Source organism: Perissodus microlepis, chromosome 6, assembly GCF_051167445.1.
Source record: "Perissodus microlepis isolate ML-2025 ecotype Zambia chromosome 6, ASM5116744v1, whole genome shotgun sequence".
Classification (NCBI taxonomy): Eukaryota; Metazoa; Chordata; class Actinopteri; order Cichliformes; family Cichlidae; genus Perissodus; species Perissodus microlepis.
The window spans coordinates 34,784,195-34,804,498 of record NC_140466.1 but is presented as its reverse complement, the minus strand read 5'-3'; the positions used below and the strand labels follow the sequence as shown (position 1 = coordinate 34,804,498).

Genomic DNA, 20,304 nt, shown 5'->3' with positions numbered 1-20,304 from the left:
AAGCGCTGCCCTGAAACAGAACACTATGTCCACATTTGGAACAAAAGCAAATAAACACAGGAAACGAAAATATATTTATCTGATATTCAGGTCAAATATTTGATATACAGTAACTCTGGTTGGAAGTTAGTGGATGTTTTGTTCTGGGTATATTCTTTTGTACGATCAGCACCTTTAGTATGTATAGCTTTGGCTATGGGATATTTTTCCCATAAACCTTTTGCATTTTTCATTCAGCTTGAGTATATGTAAGAGTAGTTTAACCATGAATTATTTTAACCAAAGAACTGATAAAGAAGGAAGAAAAAAACTGCACAGGCTTGTATAGAATTAAAACACTGTGATTTGAGAGGTTGGGGTGCTTTCAAATTGAGTGCACTGATTTGGATATCACGTAATTTACACAAAGATAAGCCTTATTTCACAGAGAATAGCTTAAAGACGTTATTAGAAATATTGTAATCCATGCAACATGTTTTAGATAAGTTGGAGCAGAGGCATAAAAACAATAAAAACACTTGTTTTTTCTCTGGGCCCCAAGTTCATTTAAGACAGCGTCAGGAAAAGTGTAAGACTATTCAGCGGTTTGATCTCATCTAAAGAGGACAGTGACCATCAGGCTTTTTAACATGGGCAGTTCATAAACTACAGTATGTAAGCCTTGCTTCTAACTGTGAACTCTGAACCCTCCCCCAACCTAAAAGTCAGTGCGAATGGATCCTTGGGTCTGTTTGTAGACAGTGTAAAACGTGGAAGTAGCCACCTTGATGTCCAAATCAATCTTCAACAACTGTTTGGGTCGTTGTAGCAGGCTCTAAACATGCTTTCTAATCATGCAAATTTTGCCATTTTAACACTGGAGTTTATGTGGATTGGACTTCCATCTGGAACCAGACTTAGGTGGCACCTAGAGATAATGCAGTATTTGCCACTTTCAGGTTGGCTCAATTTTCTTAACTCTTTCTCTTTTTCTGCCCTCGAGTTGCTTACATTTTTATCTGATAGTTTTGGACTGATAACACTGTATAAACAGAAGAAAAGATCAGATTCTAGGAGGGAAAAAAAAGAAGGAAATAGATTTTTTTTTAAAAAAGATGGTCCTGAAAACACTAAACTAAAACTATTTCATATTAGGTCCCTTGTCTTTGAATCAGCAGTCTGGGCAGCCAACCTGATGTCACAGCATTGGGTCCATTTTACACTTTCCAACCAACATCTCAAAGAGCAAATTCTGCATTATTCTTAAAGAACTGTCTTCTACTTGCCTCACCCGTCTCCCTTATCCCAAATCATGTACAGTTTTTTCCCCTCGTGCACCGTGTCACGCTGTTCCCATTACATTGATTCTCACCAGGGAGCTGCTCATTGCTGCAGCAGCCTCAAACTGAGCAGTCAGATGGTGCTTGTTTAGGAAAGTAACAAGTCAAAATTACAGACATCCTTCTTCTCACAGCTTCCCAGACTGACCACTATTCTTCATGGAACATTGCCATTTTGTAACCACTTTTCCACACGAGCCCTCTCAAGTTTTGAAGCATATACAGACATGCACCCGATGATAAACATTGTGGTGTTTTGCAAAGTGACACAGACCATGATTAAGCTGCCAATTCACATGTGAGCTGAATCTGATGAGGTTATTTGCTCGTCACCATTTTTTTTTCATGCAATATCTCCATTATTGTGTCTGTTTTGTTCCTCCATGTAAAGCCTGCCCAGCTGCTTCATTTGGTACTTAGCTCTCTTTGATGTAGACAAATGCACCAATCAGTAACCCGCTCTTCTAATTATCCCAGTCTCTGTTGTGTGGCAGGCAGGGACCTGCCCCTTCTCATGCGGATGACACTGATGGTTGATTCAGCTTCTGTTTTTTTGTCCTTTCTGTTTATTGCAGGCTTTCATTGCTGACAACTGGCACATGATCTGAGAACATCAAATTTGAGGTAATTATTCCCATTGTCTTGTGCTCTGCAACATAGACTGTGCATGAAGGTGACACACACACCTACACACACTCAAGGACTTGTCCAGCTTAAGAGATACATTGCATGGCTTCGGGGGTGACATTGTGCTTCTGTGGTGCACATTAACTGGTACAGAGAGAAGTTTATTCATATGGGTAAAGTGACCATTCTGCTTGCTTGCAGGTCAGGTCACTACGTAGCCAGAGTGTTTATCTCTGTCAGCATGCCCTTCACCAAAACCACAGGGCTGCTGCTTGCTCTGAGGGTGGTCATTCTGTCTGTCTGATGATATTATTAATGTGCTTACAGGCAGCGCAGGTTTCCAACATTTTTCATGTTTGAACATGTTTCCTTGTTCATGTAAATGCTGTTTCTGTTGGATAGTTTTGTTTACGCACACATTTAAGGCAGAGGTATAAACTCATCACACCTGCAACGACTTCAGAAGTGAAAAGGACCACTTTAATTACTGACTTTGTTTTTATCAGTTATTTTTAATCAAAAATATTTAAATGTTCATATTTTATTGTATTTAATTTGAAGGGGGAAAAACACGAATCCTCTTTAGAAAAAGGACATTTTCTAAGAAAATAGTTTTTGAATATATATCCAACTAAAACTGTGAAAACATGGCAACTTAAAAATAAAGAACTAATCACCCTCAGTTCCCTTCTACAGTGTCCCATTGCTATGACATTGCTAAGCCTTGGATTTTATGTGTAGAACCTAACATTATACATTTACTGTGGGTGTGGCCAGTTGATTCTCCCTTTAGCTCTTAGTGGTATTCTCTTGTCTACAATGTAAACTCTAATATTAATGTCAACTGGCAGCACATGTTTTACTTTATTTTATTTTAAAGCTCTGACTTGCCCTAAACTAAATCCCTAAATAACTGTCTATGTTGTGCAAATGTCACAGATTCTGCACGCTTCACTGATGCCAGACCTCAGTCAGTGCTGAAAACAAACACAAGTCTTTTCTTCAGCTTCTAGGTTGGAGTGTGATAAGTGAGTCTCCTCACTTATAACAAGATCAATCTGGAACGTTAGGACGTTGCATTCTCTAATTACAAGACTAGCATTCAGAAATCTTGCACTGCTTGAGCTTCCTGCAATATAAACAGTATTTATGCCCTTTCAGTACGCTTGTGGGACACATTTAAACAATTATGAAATATTTATTCCAATTGTAGGATATCTACAAAACATACACTTCACTGTTAGCATGCATGTATAAAGGAGGGGGTGCACATGATGGGCAGAGGTTTATCAGTTTGCAAAAAACTGATGAACCTCTTTCTGAACAAAGTGCATAAACATAAGAATTAGGAAGACTTTTATATAATTTCATCATCTTCAGTACAAAATATCATCAAAAGATTCTGAGAATCTGGAGAAATCTCTGTGCGCAAGGGACAGAAATCAATATCGGATGCTTCTAGTCTTTGAGTCCCTGAGCAACGCTGCGTTAAAACAGGATTCTGCTATGGAAATCAGAAAGTCACATGTGAACGGAAATGCCTCCATCTTCTCTGGACCAAAGTTCATTTGAAATGGACTGAAGCAAAGTCCAAAACATATCTCATACCACCTCCCATCGAGTGTAAAGCAAATAGGGAGGCAGGAAAAGTAATTTTTCAACCCGAAGCCATCATGCCTGCTTGGTCAGAAACCATAGACACCACACTTAAACATCCTGTGTACTGTGGAACACTATGGTAACCCAAGACGCTTAACCTGGGAAACCAAGCAAACTGGCCTGAAGGGGGTGTTATGCTATTTTATGACAACTGGGCATCCTTTGCCATAAAATATGAAGAAAATGAGTGCCTGCTTGGTAACTGATGAATCTGGTATGAATATGTATTAGAACGCATACAATATTATGATGGATAATTGACTGGGTCAGAACATGTTCAAAATCGCAGGTCTTGTTTGGTGTTATGTGATATTTAATACCTAGTGAACTTGGTCCTCAGACATTATCCACTAATGGATATTAAATATTTAGATATTGAGTTCATGGTACAATATCAGAGCAAATACCGAGTGGTTTCTTTCAGATTTGGTACAGTACAAAGCAGTGAAAGCAGTGGACTGAATGACACCTATAATCATAGACAAAGAAAAAGGGTTCATGGATATGACAGCCGCTAAAGCAGAGAAAAGTTCTTGCAGAAAAAAGTGAGTTAAAAAGACAAGGCATGAAAGGACAAAATATTTGACTGACAAGTGATCCTTGGGGAGTTAGGCACAATGCTGCCAAACTGAAAGAAGCAGAAATCACACAGATTTCCACTTTAAATGTCAAAAGCTGCTATGCAAATCAGGTGTAATGACCCTCTGCCCTGCCAGTAATAGATGTGTAGCATTTTGGAATGAGCTGCTTTATATGTTGATCTCTTGATTTCTTTATACGTTGATTTCTTTCCATTTGAAGCAATGACAGCATTTGTCATGAGGGGTGGCACGTCTCCTGTTGTGTCACATTTCCCACTGACAGATACGTGGAGATTTCCCCAGTTTGTCACTTCCAGTAGGAGGAAAGTACCATTGATCCACGGTGATTGGTGTACAATGCACTAATTAGGGCAGGCTTGAAACAACAGTCACACTGAAAAGGACCGCAAAGGTAGGGAGGCTTTCCACCATGAACCAGTAGTGACCAATCGGATGTTATAAAATTAAAACAGATGATTAAGATCTAACGTTAGCTGAGAGCAGTGGTTCCCAAATGGTATGAAGAAGCATGCTGGTGTAGATTTTGTTTCAACCCTGCATTATAATTCACTAAAAAGTTATGAATACATTTTATATATTTGTCCACATTCCCCAATACAGAGGTGAGTTCTATGCCTTTAAAACAACCTTAAAAAATCTGTCTTCAGTCTGTTTGCTCAACTGCCACATGGAGTAAATTGCACATCCATCCATCTTCTTCTGCTTATCCGGGGCTGGGGCACGGGGGCAGCAGCCTAAGCAGAGAAGCCCAGACCTCCCTCTCCCCGGCCACCTCATCCAGCTTGTCTTGGGGAACACCAAGGCGTTCCCAGGCCAGCGGAGAGATATAATCTCTCCAGTGTGTCCTGGGTCTGCAAATCAAGTCCCCATGCCATGGAGTAAATTATTAGAGCATAATTCAGGCCACTAAAAACTGCGAGACACTCTCACAAAACCTACCTGTTTTGCTGACTTCTGCTGGCCCTTATCCACACGCATCATCTGTCAGAAGAAGTTGGCTAATGCCATCCTAGTACCAAACAAGCTGAAGAGGCACTTGGAAACCAAACATCCCTTCTGAGAGACACTTCAAAAGAGCCTGGATCTGAACCAGAAGCAACAAGCCTGCTTGTCAGATGGCGTGAAGATGTCTGATAAGGTGATGAGGCAAATTATATGCTGGTAAAGTTTATTGCAAAGCAGAGGGAAACTCAAAATAGTGGCTCTTTTAAAAAATTGCAGTTGCAGTGCTAGGTTATCTGACAATACAATCAACATATGCAATCCGAAAGCACGACACGTTACACACAGACACAGAGGTTAGTTTGTACAAATATGAAAAGAGATGTGCCTTGAAGTTTTGACCTACCTTTCAGCGTGCCTCGGGTACTTAAAGTTTCAAAACCATTGTTCGTGAACAAAAGGGTCAGGAAATACAGTTGTTTTGATACTACCATTCATATTATATCTTTGCATTTATACTATTAAATGATTATAAAATGATTCATTGCCATTTGGCTTATGCTCACAGTTTGATCTGGTTTTAATATACATATTATTTCAAAGGAGCTGTCTGAGTTGGCAACAAACATGGTATATACCAGGGCAGGCAGGACTTTTGTTTCTACCAAGTCTTGCTCATTCTTGCTAATAGCAGTTAGGCTTTCAAAAAGTTTTCATGCCTCAGCTGTAAAAGGATGAAGGGGTATTGGCTTTCCGGCAATACCAGGTGGTGGGTGCACCCACCACCTGGTATTGACCATTCGACCATTCGACTGCCCATGGGCAGTCGAATGGGCAGCATGGAAACCGAAGTTTGTGAATGAATTACTCGGTAACTTGAAAATGGAGCGATGTAGGATGTAGGAATTGATACAACAGGTTTATCTACCAAAAAAGACAAGTTCGGATCTTAGTGACCTCGACCTGAAAGGTCAGGGGTCAAGTTTTCTGAAAGTCTTCTTAAAGTCTTGTGAACTCAAGAAGGAGTTGATGTAGGTTTAATTTAGGCGCATCTAGTAAAAATCTCAGACGGGTGAATCTTAATGACCTCGAACTCATAGGTGAACTCACCTACAAACTCACTCAAAGGTGAGTTTGGGGTACTGTTAGGCTGAGAGGTAGCTCGGTAGTCGTTCACTAATGTTGATCTACCAGTCATTTTAAGTGTGTGTGTGTGTGTACGTGCTTGTGTGTGATTGATATCTTTAAAAAAGTGGTTAAAAGTAAACATATAAAAAGGACTGCAAGATATTCGTGTGTGTGTGTGTGGATACATCTAACACATGTTTTGAAACTTCTAAAGACAAAAAAAACACTAAATCTTTTAAGTCAGTAATCAGGTGAGGTAATGAAAAACACATGCACATTTATGCACTTTTAATTTAGAGGTATGAGAAGTCCGCTGTGTTTTGGTTAATTACAGAAATAGAGAGAGTGAGAGGATGAAGAACAAATAAAATTAAAAATATGGGAATGTGAATTTTAAAGGACAGCGAAAGAGAGACAGAAAGACCGATAGAGGAAGGACTATTTGCTAGTCGTGCTGCCATCATCCTGCCAAGGCAACTCGGAAAATTGCTTTGTCTATATTTAGCAACAAAAGACAGCAAGGGTCTGATGCACACACATGTACACACACGCTCCTTGGCGGGGCCGTGATTTGCAGTTGACCGATGATCAAAACAGCATGGTCAGCTGTATCTTTTCACATGCGCGCACACACCCACACACACACCGTGGCTGGTAGTTGATAGTGTGGTCTGAAGTGGATCGTGCTCATTAGGTGGGGTTTCAGATTGGGTTCTATTTATAGCCGGGAGCAGGCAGCAGGCTCAGCAGTAGCAGCGGCAGGATGGAGGTGTTTGAAGTAGCACAAGCCTCCAGTGGGCCATCCTAACGAGATGCATCCGGAGCCGATCGCTCTCAGAGCTGCAGGAGTTCGACTCTGAAAGTTAGCCTGGTGTGGCTCAGTATGATCCAGGTCAGTTAAATATAGCACTTTTATTTGACGGGATTTACTTAGTATTGTATGATGAAAGAAGCTATTTCTAACAGCTGGCTCTGGCACAATGTATGTAAAATGCCCTGTTGCTATGAGACACAGGTCACTCTATCTTTTCCTAAAAAATCAACAACAAAAAATCTGACTTTTTTTCCAATTGTTGCCGTTTGAGTATGTGTTCAAGTGTAGTTGTGCCAGAAAGCCACAATTTCTACTTTTTGAAACTGTTTCTAATGTTTTTTCCACACTTGCACAGATGGTGTTATGTCTGTGGTGTTGTGGTGTTATGTCTCGTTGATGACTGTTTTTAATTATAGGTTCATGATTAAGAACAGAACAAACAGATCAGGGTAAGATGATGGGCAACTAGAACAACTTCGCCATCCTTCTGAGTGCAATTCTAGTCAACCATATAAGAATCAGGTTTTTATATTGCTCTCTTAACTCTACCTGCTTTATACAACATGTGTCATTCACACTAGCACCTTTTTTTCTTAAGTGCTTGCTATCTAATAATAATAATAATAATAATAACCAGGAAATAAACCACTAACCTTCCTATTAGTAGATATCTCCTGAATTCTAGCTCCTGAGCTAAAGCTACTCCATAATGTTGGCTGTGCTTTTGTGATATGTGATTCAGCTGGACTGATAATTTAATGCAAACTGTCCAGCTCACCGTCTCTATTGTAATCATAGATCCAGATTTGCTAAACAGAGTAACAGTTCAGGGTTTCACACAAAGACAGTGGTCACCAAGAAAAACAAAATTAACTTTCAGTGTGTTTAAATTAAAATTCATTATTGACAATTAATTGATTATCTGACCAGGAAGCAGATGCAAGCTTTTTTCAAAAAAATAGCTGTGAGCAGCATCGGGTTGGCTATGCAGTTCAGCACAGTTGCCATGGCAATGTTTTTCGGGGTTTGAGGTCCGAAGACCATCTCTGTCAGTTTTTCCAGAGGTTAGATAGTACAGTAGTAGTTACTTAAGCCTTTAAATAGAATCGTACATGGTGGTCATTTCTATTAGGTTGGTATTTGTCTGACATTATTATGAAGATACAAAAGACAAAGCGTCAGTGCTAAATAGGCAAAGTTCTTCTTTACTGCTGTCAAAGCATTCAGTGCACTTCTGTAAATAACAGTTCTTTTAATGGTCATTTGAAAATGTAAAAGTCAGGTTGGTGTTTTGTAAAATGAACAATGTCTAGCTCAGAATGATATTTATGTGTTGATAAAACACTGAAACTTTGATGATATTTGTCATATTCTTTGCTTTTTCTGCATACTGGCTGACAGGAATGTTACTGGTTTTGGTTATAAGTAAAAGTACTAAAAAGATTGATTTTCAATCTATTAAATCATTGCTGTGTAAAATATATAAATTTTACACTTCTTGTCAGTCGACCCAGTAACAGGTTATATTTCACTAAATGCCATCCTCATTTTGTCCCAGAGGAAAAGTCAAAGGATCACAAGAGTCAGCAGGTCTCCTATTCATCCATGTTTTTCTATATTTCAGTCTGAACCGATCAGCGGACGCTGCCATCTCCCACAGCCGCGCCACCTTTGTCTATCCTAACAACTCTTTCAGGTAGTGCAGCTGGATCCAATTATAGCGATCACTAACAAGCACCTTCAGCAGCTCCCAGTTACATTTAGGGTCTTGCTTGGTGGGTCTAATGTGGCCTTAACCAAAGGTAACAACTTCAGTAAAAACCAATGTGATCGTTAAAATTGTTTACATCTATGAATCAGAGTGCATTATTAATTTAAAAAAGTCCTTCTGGAAATGTTTAAGCTTTAGTAGTTTCTCAGACAGTAAGAATAGAGTTTTGACTGATCTTGATTTTTCATGTTTTGTTTTGTTAAAAAGTCATATTTTATGAATTATAAACTCATTGACAGGGTGATTTTATTTTTTTTTTTAAGCACAACAACTGGAAATGACAGTTTGTCATTGCCATGAATCACTTACGCCAAGCATTTGCAAAGTACTTCAGCTTGAGTGTTCCTTTTTTTTTTTTGGCCTATCAGGTCTATCAGTGCTTGGTAAGAATCCATTGTACATTCAATGATTTCTGTTAGTCTGCGTAATGCCCCGAAAGGAAAAAAGAAAAGAAAAGAAAAGGCTTTTGTCTCAGTTGTGTTATTTGGAGACTGGAGGTATCGTGACATCAGTTAGAGCACAGACAGTTGAGGTCTTATTTCTAATTACCCCACTGTTTTTTGTTTTTGTTTCTACATTTGTATTACAGTTATCGTTCAAACACTTTGTCGTCTTTTGTTCCCCACATACAAATGTGGGACTCATGTATCACCACGCTCTTAATTCTCTCTTGACCTTGTCGGAATAAACACAATGCATCTACAGTACAGTACAAACACTGGATCTGATACAAAGGTAGGAACCAGATAAGACTGCACATTTTACAAGGTATTAACATTTTCTGCCATCTCCGTCTACCAACCTTCTCCTCTACAGGAGCAGTTAATCCGAGTTCTCCCTCTAGGGCTGATAAGAAATAGGAGAAGGCTATAAAGCCATATAATACATCTTGCACTGCGATCATATAGAACAAGTGGATGAGATTAAGCAGCCTACATGAAATCCTCAGATGTAAAGAAACAAAAAAGCCTTTAAAAGTTTTAAAGATGCATCTTATAGACGTGAAATATTCTACACTTGGCAGGTAATTAATAAATCAGACTAAAGCAACTGTGTCGTGTATATCAGCTTATCCTTATATCCAACCTGCTGTTTCATAGCTTCGGTGGATTAAAAAAGAGCAACAAATCCAGTTAAAGCTGTTATTTTAAATACATTCTGGTGTTTTAATTTGTTTTGTAAGTTTATGTTGGCTCAGCTGTGCATTACAAGGAAGAGACGACTGCAACAGGCAGTTGAAAATCCTTGAACAGGCAAGTTCAAGCTTGAATTCAGAAGAAACTTGTGTTTTACCCATCTGATCCCAGCTGAAATGCATTGAAGCTCTTAATGAGTTATTTGCTGTAAGTATTTTTATGAACTAACTGCTTTAACTCTGAGTGATATGACAATGTAGTGTTCTTCCAATTTCCTGGATTTTTTAAAAATAGGATCGAAGTAGCTCTTAAATCTTGAAGCAGATCCGAAAGTAATACTGAGGAGGAAAGAGAAGTATACATCAGAACTCTACCTTTGCATCTGAAAAGACACTGACGCGGGAGTGTCATTTCAAATGCCTATGTAGATGTCATTTAACAGAATGAACATCTACAGGGGCATTTCCAGTTGACTGAATGAAATTACACTACCTCATCAATGTTACCTTGTTAATCTTTGTAAAAGAAAAGGTGTGCATGGAACAAGGAGCTGCTGAAATCAGAAAGATACAAAATCAAGTATGTGATCCTTATTCGGTTTTTTTCCGTAGTCCTTCCTTCTGTCCCGGGTATTCTATCATTATTTCTGCAATGCTGCCTGCAGACACACAACGCCCTACTTTGGTACAAATCGTATTCCTGTTCTAGAAACAGTCGCCATGAGCGACATGGGCTAGAGGAGAGGAAGCATTGCTTGGCAGTTGCCTTAAAGAACCGTGTTTTGACACGGTCAGGTGGGAGATGTATTCTGTGTCACTAGTGTTGCTGGGAGGATCTGGGGTGTTTTACTGTGTGAACATGCCTCAGTTTTCCCACTAATGCTTTGGAAATTTGAGCCCTGCAGTTTGTTGGTTTTTTATATGAGTTTATGTTATTAAAAAAAATGTAAATTCGAACATCTGATTGGATTATAACGTGATATAATACAGGATCACCACATTTTATCATATTGATGACAGATCTTGAATTACATCTGTATAACTTCACCATGTTTCAGATTCTGAGAACATAAACAGCTATAAAAGCAAATTATTTGATATATCAAAATATTAATTGATGACCACATTCAATTCAGACACACTAAAAGTACACATTGCTGTTCTGAACCCAAGTTTGCGTTCAGAACTGCCTTTAGTGGCAGTAGTTTAGGAGGTAGTACTGCTTAGATAGTAATTGAAAGGTTAGTGGTTGAATCCCTGGCTGCTCCAGTCTGCATGCCTCAGTATCACTGAGAAGGACAGTGAACCTCATGTTGCTCCCCAATGTGTACACTGCAGTGTGACTGGTAGGAAAAAAAGTGCCTGAGTGAATGAGGCATACTCAAGTAGAAAAGCACTGGATACCAGCAGTTCGGATCCACTCCATTGACCTTTAATTACTTGTTGTATAGATTCAAATGCTGGAAACATTCCTTAGAAAACTTGGTCCATTTTGACATGATAGGTACGACAAATCCCAAAGGTCCTATTAGATGGACATGTGATGGCTGTGAAGGCCATGACATGGCACTGTGAGTACACTGGACCAACATCTCTGAAGAGTGTTTCACCTTTGTGAATTTATAATTGAGGTATTTCTCAGGGCAAAGACAGAAACAAACAGGGCACTACTAATGTCATCACATGTTGCCCATATACCTGATGAATATCACGTGGACCAACATGTTGTAACTGAATAAATATTGCGACAGAGTGTGGGAGTTCAATATGACTGCCTTTATAAAGCTCTGTCCTCTGACATACCTGTCACTTATTTGGTAATAGTATCACGTGTTCTAATCAAAATTAGAAATATTTTATGAATCGATGCATATTTTTTGTAGTTGTTGTTGCTCAAAATTATGCAAGTGTGTTCAAAACAATAGAGAATGTAAAGGTAATTTATGCTGATTGTAGAAGTGTTGCTAATAATTCCCATTCTGCTTTGGACCTTTGAAGTGAGAAGTAACTTTTACGTGTTCAAAGAGTTCTGAACATGTAAAAGTTAAAGCTTTTCTTTGGTGAGAGAAGTTCAACAGGAGCGTGGACATAATGGAAGAAAGCAGCTTCTGAGATTGACTGAAAAAAGGAGCTTTAAAAAAGAAAAAAAGGCCAAGAGGGAGAAGAAGGCATCAGCCAGAAATGTCAGTTGCCATTGTGTAAAATACCAAGAGGGGAAAAAAAGAGGGATGGGTAAAGGGAAGGGGAGAGGGCTGAAAGAAAAGAGAAAGAGAGGCTGTTAGGCAAGCAATTAAAGTGAAAGGAGTGTTCGATGGGGTGAAAAGAAACTGACAATGATAGGATGATGAAAAAGTACAGAGAGAAGAGGATGGATAGGAAAGGAGTAGAAAGAGCAAGGCGAGAGCCGGAAAAGATGTGAAGGCAGATGGGTAGCATAAAGAAAGAAAGGAGGCGTAGCAAAAAGTTGGGGAGAGACAGATTAAAATGTCAGAAAGTAGAGGGCACTTCTCGTAAACCCAGAAATCCAAACCTCAGTGCAAATATGAGAAAGAAAAGGTTCAGATGAGCAGAATGAAGAAGCAAGCATGAAGGGAAAAACACAAAAGTGCAGTTCTGTTTACAGTTACCATTTATGGAGCATGGAGCTTTGGGACTATTATGGACATATTATGGAAAAAGATGCTCGTAATTTGGCAAAATTGGATAATTTGAGAGCAACTTTTCTTCTTCAATCTGTTCATTGTTTCCAAATTCCAAAGTCTTAAGAGCGAATAAAGTTTAGAACAGATTTGACAGGATTTCAAAACAGCTTTAGTAAACCATGTAAAGACTATGAATAACTGAAAAAACAGCATTGTGGTTCATCCACCCTGCAAGAAATACAAATACTGCGATATTACATCTGAAAGATGTTAAATAAAATGTGAAAAAGAACATATGCAAATGTACCGTGATCTGCTTCTCACCCCCTCTTTATTAAAACAGTGTTTCCTCTTTTCCACATGGATGGTTGAAATTTAAAGTCCAAAATTTATATCATTTTTTATTTTTTTTTGTAAATTGGATATCATCACATTCACAAATATAAAATTACATATATTTTGATGTTTATGTTGTCATGACTCCTGCATCCCTCCATCTGTGTACATTTACCCGTGTTAGTATTTCATTTCCTGGCTCAAAATTTCAGTTCTACAGGGAGTGCAGAATTATTAGGCAAATGAGTATTTTGTCCACATCATCCTCTTCATGCATGTTGTCTTACTCCAAGCTGTATAGGCTAGAAAGCCTACTACCAATTAAGCATATTAGGTGATGTGCATCTCTGTAATGAGAAGGGGTGTGGTCTAATGACATCAACACCCTATATCAGGTGTGCATAATTATTAGGCAACGTCCTTTCCTTTGGCAAAATGGGTCAAAAGAAGGACTTGACAGGCTCAGAAAAGTCAAAAATAGTGAGATATCTTGCAGAGGGATGCAGCAGTCTCAAAATTGCAAAGCTTCTGAAGCGTGATCATCGAACAATCAAGCGTTTCATTCAAAATAGTCAACAGGGTCGCAAGAAGCGTGTGGAAAAACCAAGGTGCAAAATAACTGCCCATGAACTGAGAAAAGTCAAGCGTGCAGCTGCCAAGATGCCACTTGCCACCAGTTTGGCCATATTTCAGAGCTGCAACATCACTGGAGTGCCCAAAAGCACAAGGTGTGCAATACTCAGAGACATGGCCAAGGTAAGAAAGGCTGAAAGACGACCACCACTGAACAAGACACACAAGCTGAAACGTCAAGACTGGGCCAAGAAATATCTCAAGACTGATTTTTCTAAGGTTTTATGGACTGATGACATGAGAGAGAGTCTTGATGGGCCAGATGGATGGGCCCGTGGCTGGATTGGTAAAGGGCAGAGAGCTCCAGTCCGACTCAGACGCCAGCAAGGTGGAGGTGGAGTACTGGTTTGGGCTGGTATCATCAAAGATGAGCTTGTGGGGCCTTTTCGGGTTGAGGATGGAGTCAAGCTCAACTCCCAGTCCTACTGCCAGTTTCTGGAAGACACCTTCTTCAAGCAGTGGTACAGGAAGAAGTCTGCATCCTTCAAGAAAAACATGATTTTCATGCAGGACAATGCTCCATCACACGCGTCCAAGTACTCCACAGCGTGGCTGGCAAGAAAGGGTATAAAAGAAGAAAAACTAATGACATGGCCTCCTTGTTCATCTGATCTGGACCCCATTGAGAACCTGTGGTCCATCATCAAATGTGAGATTTACAAGGAGGGAAAACAGTACACCTCTCTGAACAGTGTCTGGGAGGCTGTGGTTGCTGCTGCACGCAATGTTGATGGTGAACAGATCAAAACACTGACAGAATCCATGGATGGCAGGCTTTTGAGTGTCCTTGCAAAGAAAGGTGGCTATATTGGTCGCTGATTTGTTTTTGTTTTCTTTTTGAATGTCAGAAATGTATATTTGTGAATGTGGAGATGTTATATTGGTTTCACTGGTAAAAATAAATAATTGAAATGGGTATATATTTGTTTTTTGTTAAGTTGCCTAATAATTATGCACAGTAATAGTCACCTGCACACACAGATATCCCCCTAAAATAGCTGAAACTAAAAACAAACTAAAAACTACTTCCAAAAACATTCAGCTTTAATATTAATGAGTTTTTTGGGTTAATTGAGAACATGGTTGTTGTTCAATAATAAAATTATTCCTCAAAAATACAACTTGCCTAATAATTCTGCACTCCCTGTAAAAGTGACAGCTTGTAAAACAAAGCCATCGTTAAAAGCAAAGTCCAGATGTTATATACAGGGCTGCTTTAAAAGCTGACACATCATCAGGTTTTCTGCTGACACAGCAGTTGGTGACAGACTACAACAACAACAGCCTACCACTGACTTTTTCTCAATTATGAACTATACTGCTTTACACACTCCATAATATTTCACAGATCTAAAATACTTCTTCCTTTATGGTGACTTTAACCTCCCAAATATTAGTTTTAAAAAGTACTACAGACTGCTAGTGTGATTGCATGAGGCAATGGACTAGATTTCCTGCCTCATGATTTTACCAAAGACCGTCTTTGTACTCCAGTGTTCAAAGATGCTCTACTAAATACTGGATGTAAACATGGCTGTACCGCTTGGATCTAATTTATCCTAAGAATAAATTTGAAACTTGAGTGAATTAATTATTGGGACAGAAAAGTCTGTTATAAAATCTAATGCCAGAGAATAACTCCATCAAATGTCTGGAGGTATTCTCCAGGCAAACATTAGGCTGTTGATGCCAGATCTGCTGGTTCTTGTGTTCTCCAATCAAGCTGCATGCTGCACAGAGCTCATCTGTGAGCAAAAAACGAACACCTGGGAAGCTGGACAGACGAGTCAATATAAATCTATCTTACTGAACTTACACATAAGCTTCTCTAGTAAATAACTGTTAAATTCTCCTGACTTATGTCTTGTTATAGGTTTCTTTGTTTCCCCGCTCCATCTGTCTTTTCGTCCTCTCCCTCCCACTAACTTTCCTCAAGGGCTGCCAACAAACCCAGGTAGACACGTGTAGTTTAAGCTGCTACAGGTTTTGGCTGCCATGTTGTCTGTGCAGGGGTATCCCCAGATGGTGCACACTCAAATTTAAGGAAAAACATGTTACACTGCAAAGCTTTTCACACTTCTACCACTTTGGTGAAGGTGAGACAGAGAAGTTGAAAAGTGATTGAGGTGGGAAATAACTGCTACAAAGCTGCGTCGTGGGCAGTCGCAGACAAGTGTAACAACATAACTGAACTCAGGAGTGTCCATTTTCACATGTTGTTGTTACTGGGTGAAACCCTTGTTTCTCCAAAATGTCATATGTTCAGAAAATATCCCCTGAGACCAAAATGACTGTTGAAAACAACAATTCTTAGGGGATTTGAAAGGTTGTTTCATAAGTTATCATAGTTTTTTACCACACAGGAGAGCTAAAGTGTGTTCTCTTTGTCATATCCAACACAAGAAAGTAAGTATAAATAAGATATATACAATATACTTTGCTTATACAAGATTCAAAAATTGTTTTATCATCAATTCGCTACGCTTACAGGACATATTAGAAAGGATTAAGGAACTCAAGGCCTCAGGTTTTAGATATCAACCTGGGTCAACACAACTGAATCAAACAATTAGTTCATTATTAGTCTCTGGAGAAGTTCAAGACATGTTGAGGGTGTAATTTATCCAAATAAATCAGCTGTGTTGGATCAAGGACACATCTAAAGCCTGCAGGACACCGGCCCCTGAGGCCTGGAGTTCCCCACCCCTGGTATATACAATAGTTTCAATGATCAACAGCAGCAGGTTTGACCGTTGTGCAGCATTAAAAGATTTATCCCAGCTGCGACAAATTCTCAAACTAAGTTTCAGTAAGAGGTTGCAAAATGTAAGTCTTAAAACCGATAGCCTTTTAGTTGTAGCACTGCTGACATTGCGACATGAACAGAAAAATGTCCTCATGTGATGACTTACACAATTATTTTAATATTTTTACATTAACTTCCATTGAAATGAAACACAAAGGTTTTCTTGTCAGTTCCAGCAGGAACAGGGAACGTGAACCCGTGTTGCTGATCATCTGGTGGAGTGAAAAGCTGTCCAACCTGTAAATCCAATTCAACCCCAACAGCATATTTATATTTCGAAATATTTATGTGCAGCATTTTGCAAACTATCTTAAAAAAAAGAAACAAGTCTTAACCTGACCTGAAATTTCAGGACACCTTAAAAATCTGCAAGTTGCAAAGATACTTGTAGTAGTAGAATATTAACTGAGAAATGTTTCCATACTACAGCTTCCGTGTTTGTGTGGTTGTAGCTCAGGAGCTCGAGTAGCTCATCTGCAAAAAGGTGGTTAGTGGTTCATTTGCTAGCTGGATAGCAGAGCAAGACACTGAACCCCAAGTCGCTCTCTGTTGGAGTGTCAATGTTAGTTCTATTCATCATAACTGCCCATATTGTGTTGGTTTTGTGACCATGTTCACTCCCAACAGTGTCAAGCACTTGACTTTATGGTCAAAAATGAAAGCATGTGTTCATTTCTCTGAATGTTAATGAGCTGTATCTGGTTGCTTGGGTAAAAAGAAAAGCCCTGCAACACAGTAGCTGTTGAGGACTGCCAGGGAGCAGCATATAATGCCCCACGAGGATTTGAAGACAACCGCAACATTGTAAAAAGTCATCTGTCGTAAGAAGTCCACAGCTCCCTTTTGCTCAACTTCCCTCCTAAATACATATTTGATCAGAGAGCTGCACTAGATTTACCCACTTGTTTCTCCCATCAGTTTGTTAGAGAGCTTGTTAATGACTGAGGCACTCATTAGCAGACACTTGTGCTCTGTATACAGGACAAGAGTGCTGCGCTTTCAAAGAGCCAAATCATTTATTTTACCCTCATTAAACCAAAACCCGTTATCTCAAATCTGATTATCCACCCGTCCCTGCTGACTATTAGGAAATAAGGTAATCAGGTCTGGTAATAAAATTAAACTAAAGATTTCGGAATTAGTTTTGTTACATAAATTTTTTTTGTAGTATTCCTTTACCGTTAAGCTGTCAACAGAAATGAGACGCCTTCTGAGCTGTATGATGTTGCCTGAAGTGTAGTTGTAAAAAGTAAGGGTTTCAAAAAAGAAAAAGCCTGACACATTAATAACTCCACGGAGAATTATTCAAAACACACTTGTCTCAGTACTCAGAATGGTTTTGATTTGTAGGAGGAGGTTTTCAATGGCCAAAACTTACTCATTGCAACCTCTGACACACATCAGCTGACAAGGTTATTCAAGTTTTCAACGGCTCACTGCAGGTGAGAGATTGGAAACCTCAAACTGGAGCACTCGCAGAGGAAAGCAATATCCTGAATAAGATCTCCTCCACCTTTCTCTCACTCTTCTAGACAAGTTTTTTATGAAACCCGTGCGAGCTTTCTTTGGCATCTGTTGGCTGACTTCTGAGCATTGCATTGTAATTCCTCACACTGCTCTTCAATTTTCAGTCCTCAGCAACTTACTGTAGGTGGTTTATTTTTTCTATTTGTTGCAATTTTTGACTATATATACAGTAAATTGAATGTACGCAGGCAGTTCTCAAGTTTTAAATATATGAGGGTCTGACTCCACCATGTCTGACATCTCAAAAATAGGTGTGTCAGTTATTTGGATGGGGCTATGCAGGTTGGGTCAGGCAATATTTAATTCCAGCTAGCTAGAAGACAATTAAATCCAGTTCATGATCTCATTCTCTCCAGGTACAAAACTGGAAGTACAACTCAAGGAACAACAAGAATAGATACAGAAGTCGAAGTAAAGCACCAACATGTGTGAATGCCTTAAATATGCATGCCTCTGGGTTTTTGAATATATTGGAACTATCTCAGCAGGACATTTTGTTTTCATTATTATCACTCATAATAATTTAACTGCTTACATTGTAAGCAGTTAAATTATTGCTGTGAAAGGAAACAGTTTATTGGTCTAAATGTTTTTTTGCTAAAGCAAATTCATGTTTTAGCTCCTGCTTCTCATTGTTTCTGCCATTCTTTCTTAAGCCCACCTCCTTAACTCGGTCATTGGTTTTTACACGCGATCATTCAAAGGGTGCCGCTGAGAAAATGGCTTTGTGCATTTGGTGCGCTTGATTTGAACCAACACATAGGGGATATGTGTGTGAGTATGTAGGCAATTTATTGTGTGCAAATTAAAGTCCTCTTGCAGGCAAGTGCTTGAAGGGTGGCCGAACAGATGAATGTGTGGGTGACTGATGAATTGTAAATATGATAAATGACAGAGATGAATGGGAATTTAATAGGGCATTGAGATGGATGAATAAACAGATGTTCAGCTCACTGCAGGGACAAAAGATAAATGGCTAAAGAGGTGGGCACATAGATGGATGCATGACGGTGCCGAGACAGATGCATATGGTGTTGTTTGAAAGTTTGTTTGGGAAAATTTCTGTGAGATCAGAATTGTGTGTGAGTGTGTCTGTCAAAAAACTTATGATGCAAAAAGGTGAGTGCTGAGAAACACATGGAGGAGAGATCAAAGTGTGGAGAAAGATAAAAAGGAAGTTCAGAATGAGATGGATAAGGAGACTTTTTAAGAGCAAAAATTGTATCTGCTGCTCATTTATATCTGCTCGGTTTTAACTTCTCTGCCAGTTGTTGCTAGACTAATAAAAACAACTTGAAAAAAAAAAGTAAAACCCATGAAAGGATATTCAAGAAAGAAGAAAATCCATAAATAAATAACTGAAAACGGCAACAAAAAGATTGACCTTATGACTAACATCTTAGTTAAGCTCAGAGTATACGGTGGTAAAGTGAATTAATGACAATGGAATGAAAAAGCTCCACATATTATCTATCAGAACCATTAAATGCAACAACATTTCTACAGCATGATGGTACATTAGAACTTTTTACACTCCACAGTATGTTTGTAAAGAATGATGTCTTCCTGTCTTAGTGCAGTCTCAAAAACAATAAACACAAAGCAAAAAATTTGAGTAAAATGCAAATGAAACACATAAAACTCAATGTATTCAAATAATGAATACATTTTTCCTAACTGGTAAAGTTTTCTAAATAAGTCATTTAGGAAAGTCTGCTTGGTATAAACTAAGCATAAATATATACCAGTCATGCTAATTTGAGTTGACCAGATTCCATTAAATGTAACATTTAAGATTATCGAACAAAATCACACAGGGATATGTACACGTAGTTAAAAAAAATTACACATTTACACCAAACAGATCAATCCACCACAGAGTGCTGCTCATGCTGAATGTAAACACAGAACTCCAGATTGATTTTACTAACTGAAATTCCAATAAATCTTATGAAAACAATGCAGTACAACTATATCTGCAACAGCACTGAAGGAAAGCAAGAGAGCAGAAAGAAAGTCATTATAATATGAATGCAAATCAAGAAGCAAGCAGCGTTCACAATGTCTAGGAGGATTCAAATATTGTAGTTTCCATTCTGCACAAAACTTTTTACTTTACTTTTATCATCACACTGTTCAGTACATAAAGCAGTTTCATGAAAAATGCCACCCGGGTATGTTTTTACAAAGCTAAAGCTACAAGTAGCAGTGATATGAGAATACACAACAAAATAACTGACTATTTCTAAGCCTAAGTCAAGTAAGATCGATGTAATCAGATGTTGTGACCATTATTAAACGGAGCAACAACAAAACTAATGTGGCAAAACTTTGGTTTGGTTTTGAAGTATGATGTGTGCTGT

General features: G+C 38.8%; 1 protein-coding gene across 1 annotated transcript in view; it reads left to right on the top strand.

The window, feature by feature from the left end:
- The window catches only part of LOC146386091 (protein phosphatase 1 regulatory subunit 29-like), a 307,745-nt gene that overhangs the window by 220,479 nt on the left and 66,962 nt on the right, over window positions 1-20,304 (top strand). The window contains exon 4 of the mRNA XM_084932118.1: window positions 1,895-1,943. The gene's annotated coding sequence lies outside the window, so the exon portion shown is untranslated. The remainder of the gene's footprint in view (window positions 1-1,894; window positions 1,944-20,304) is intronic.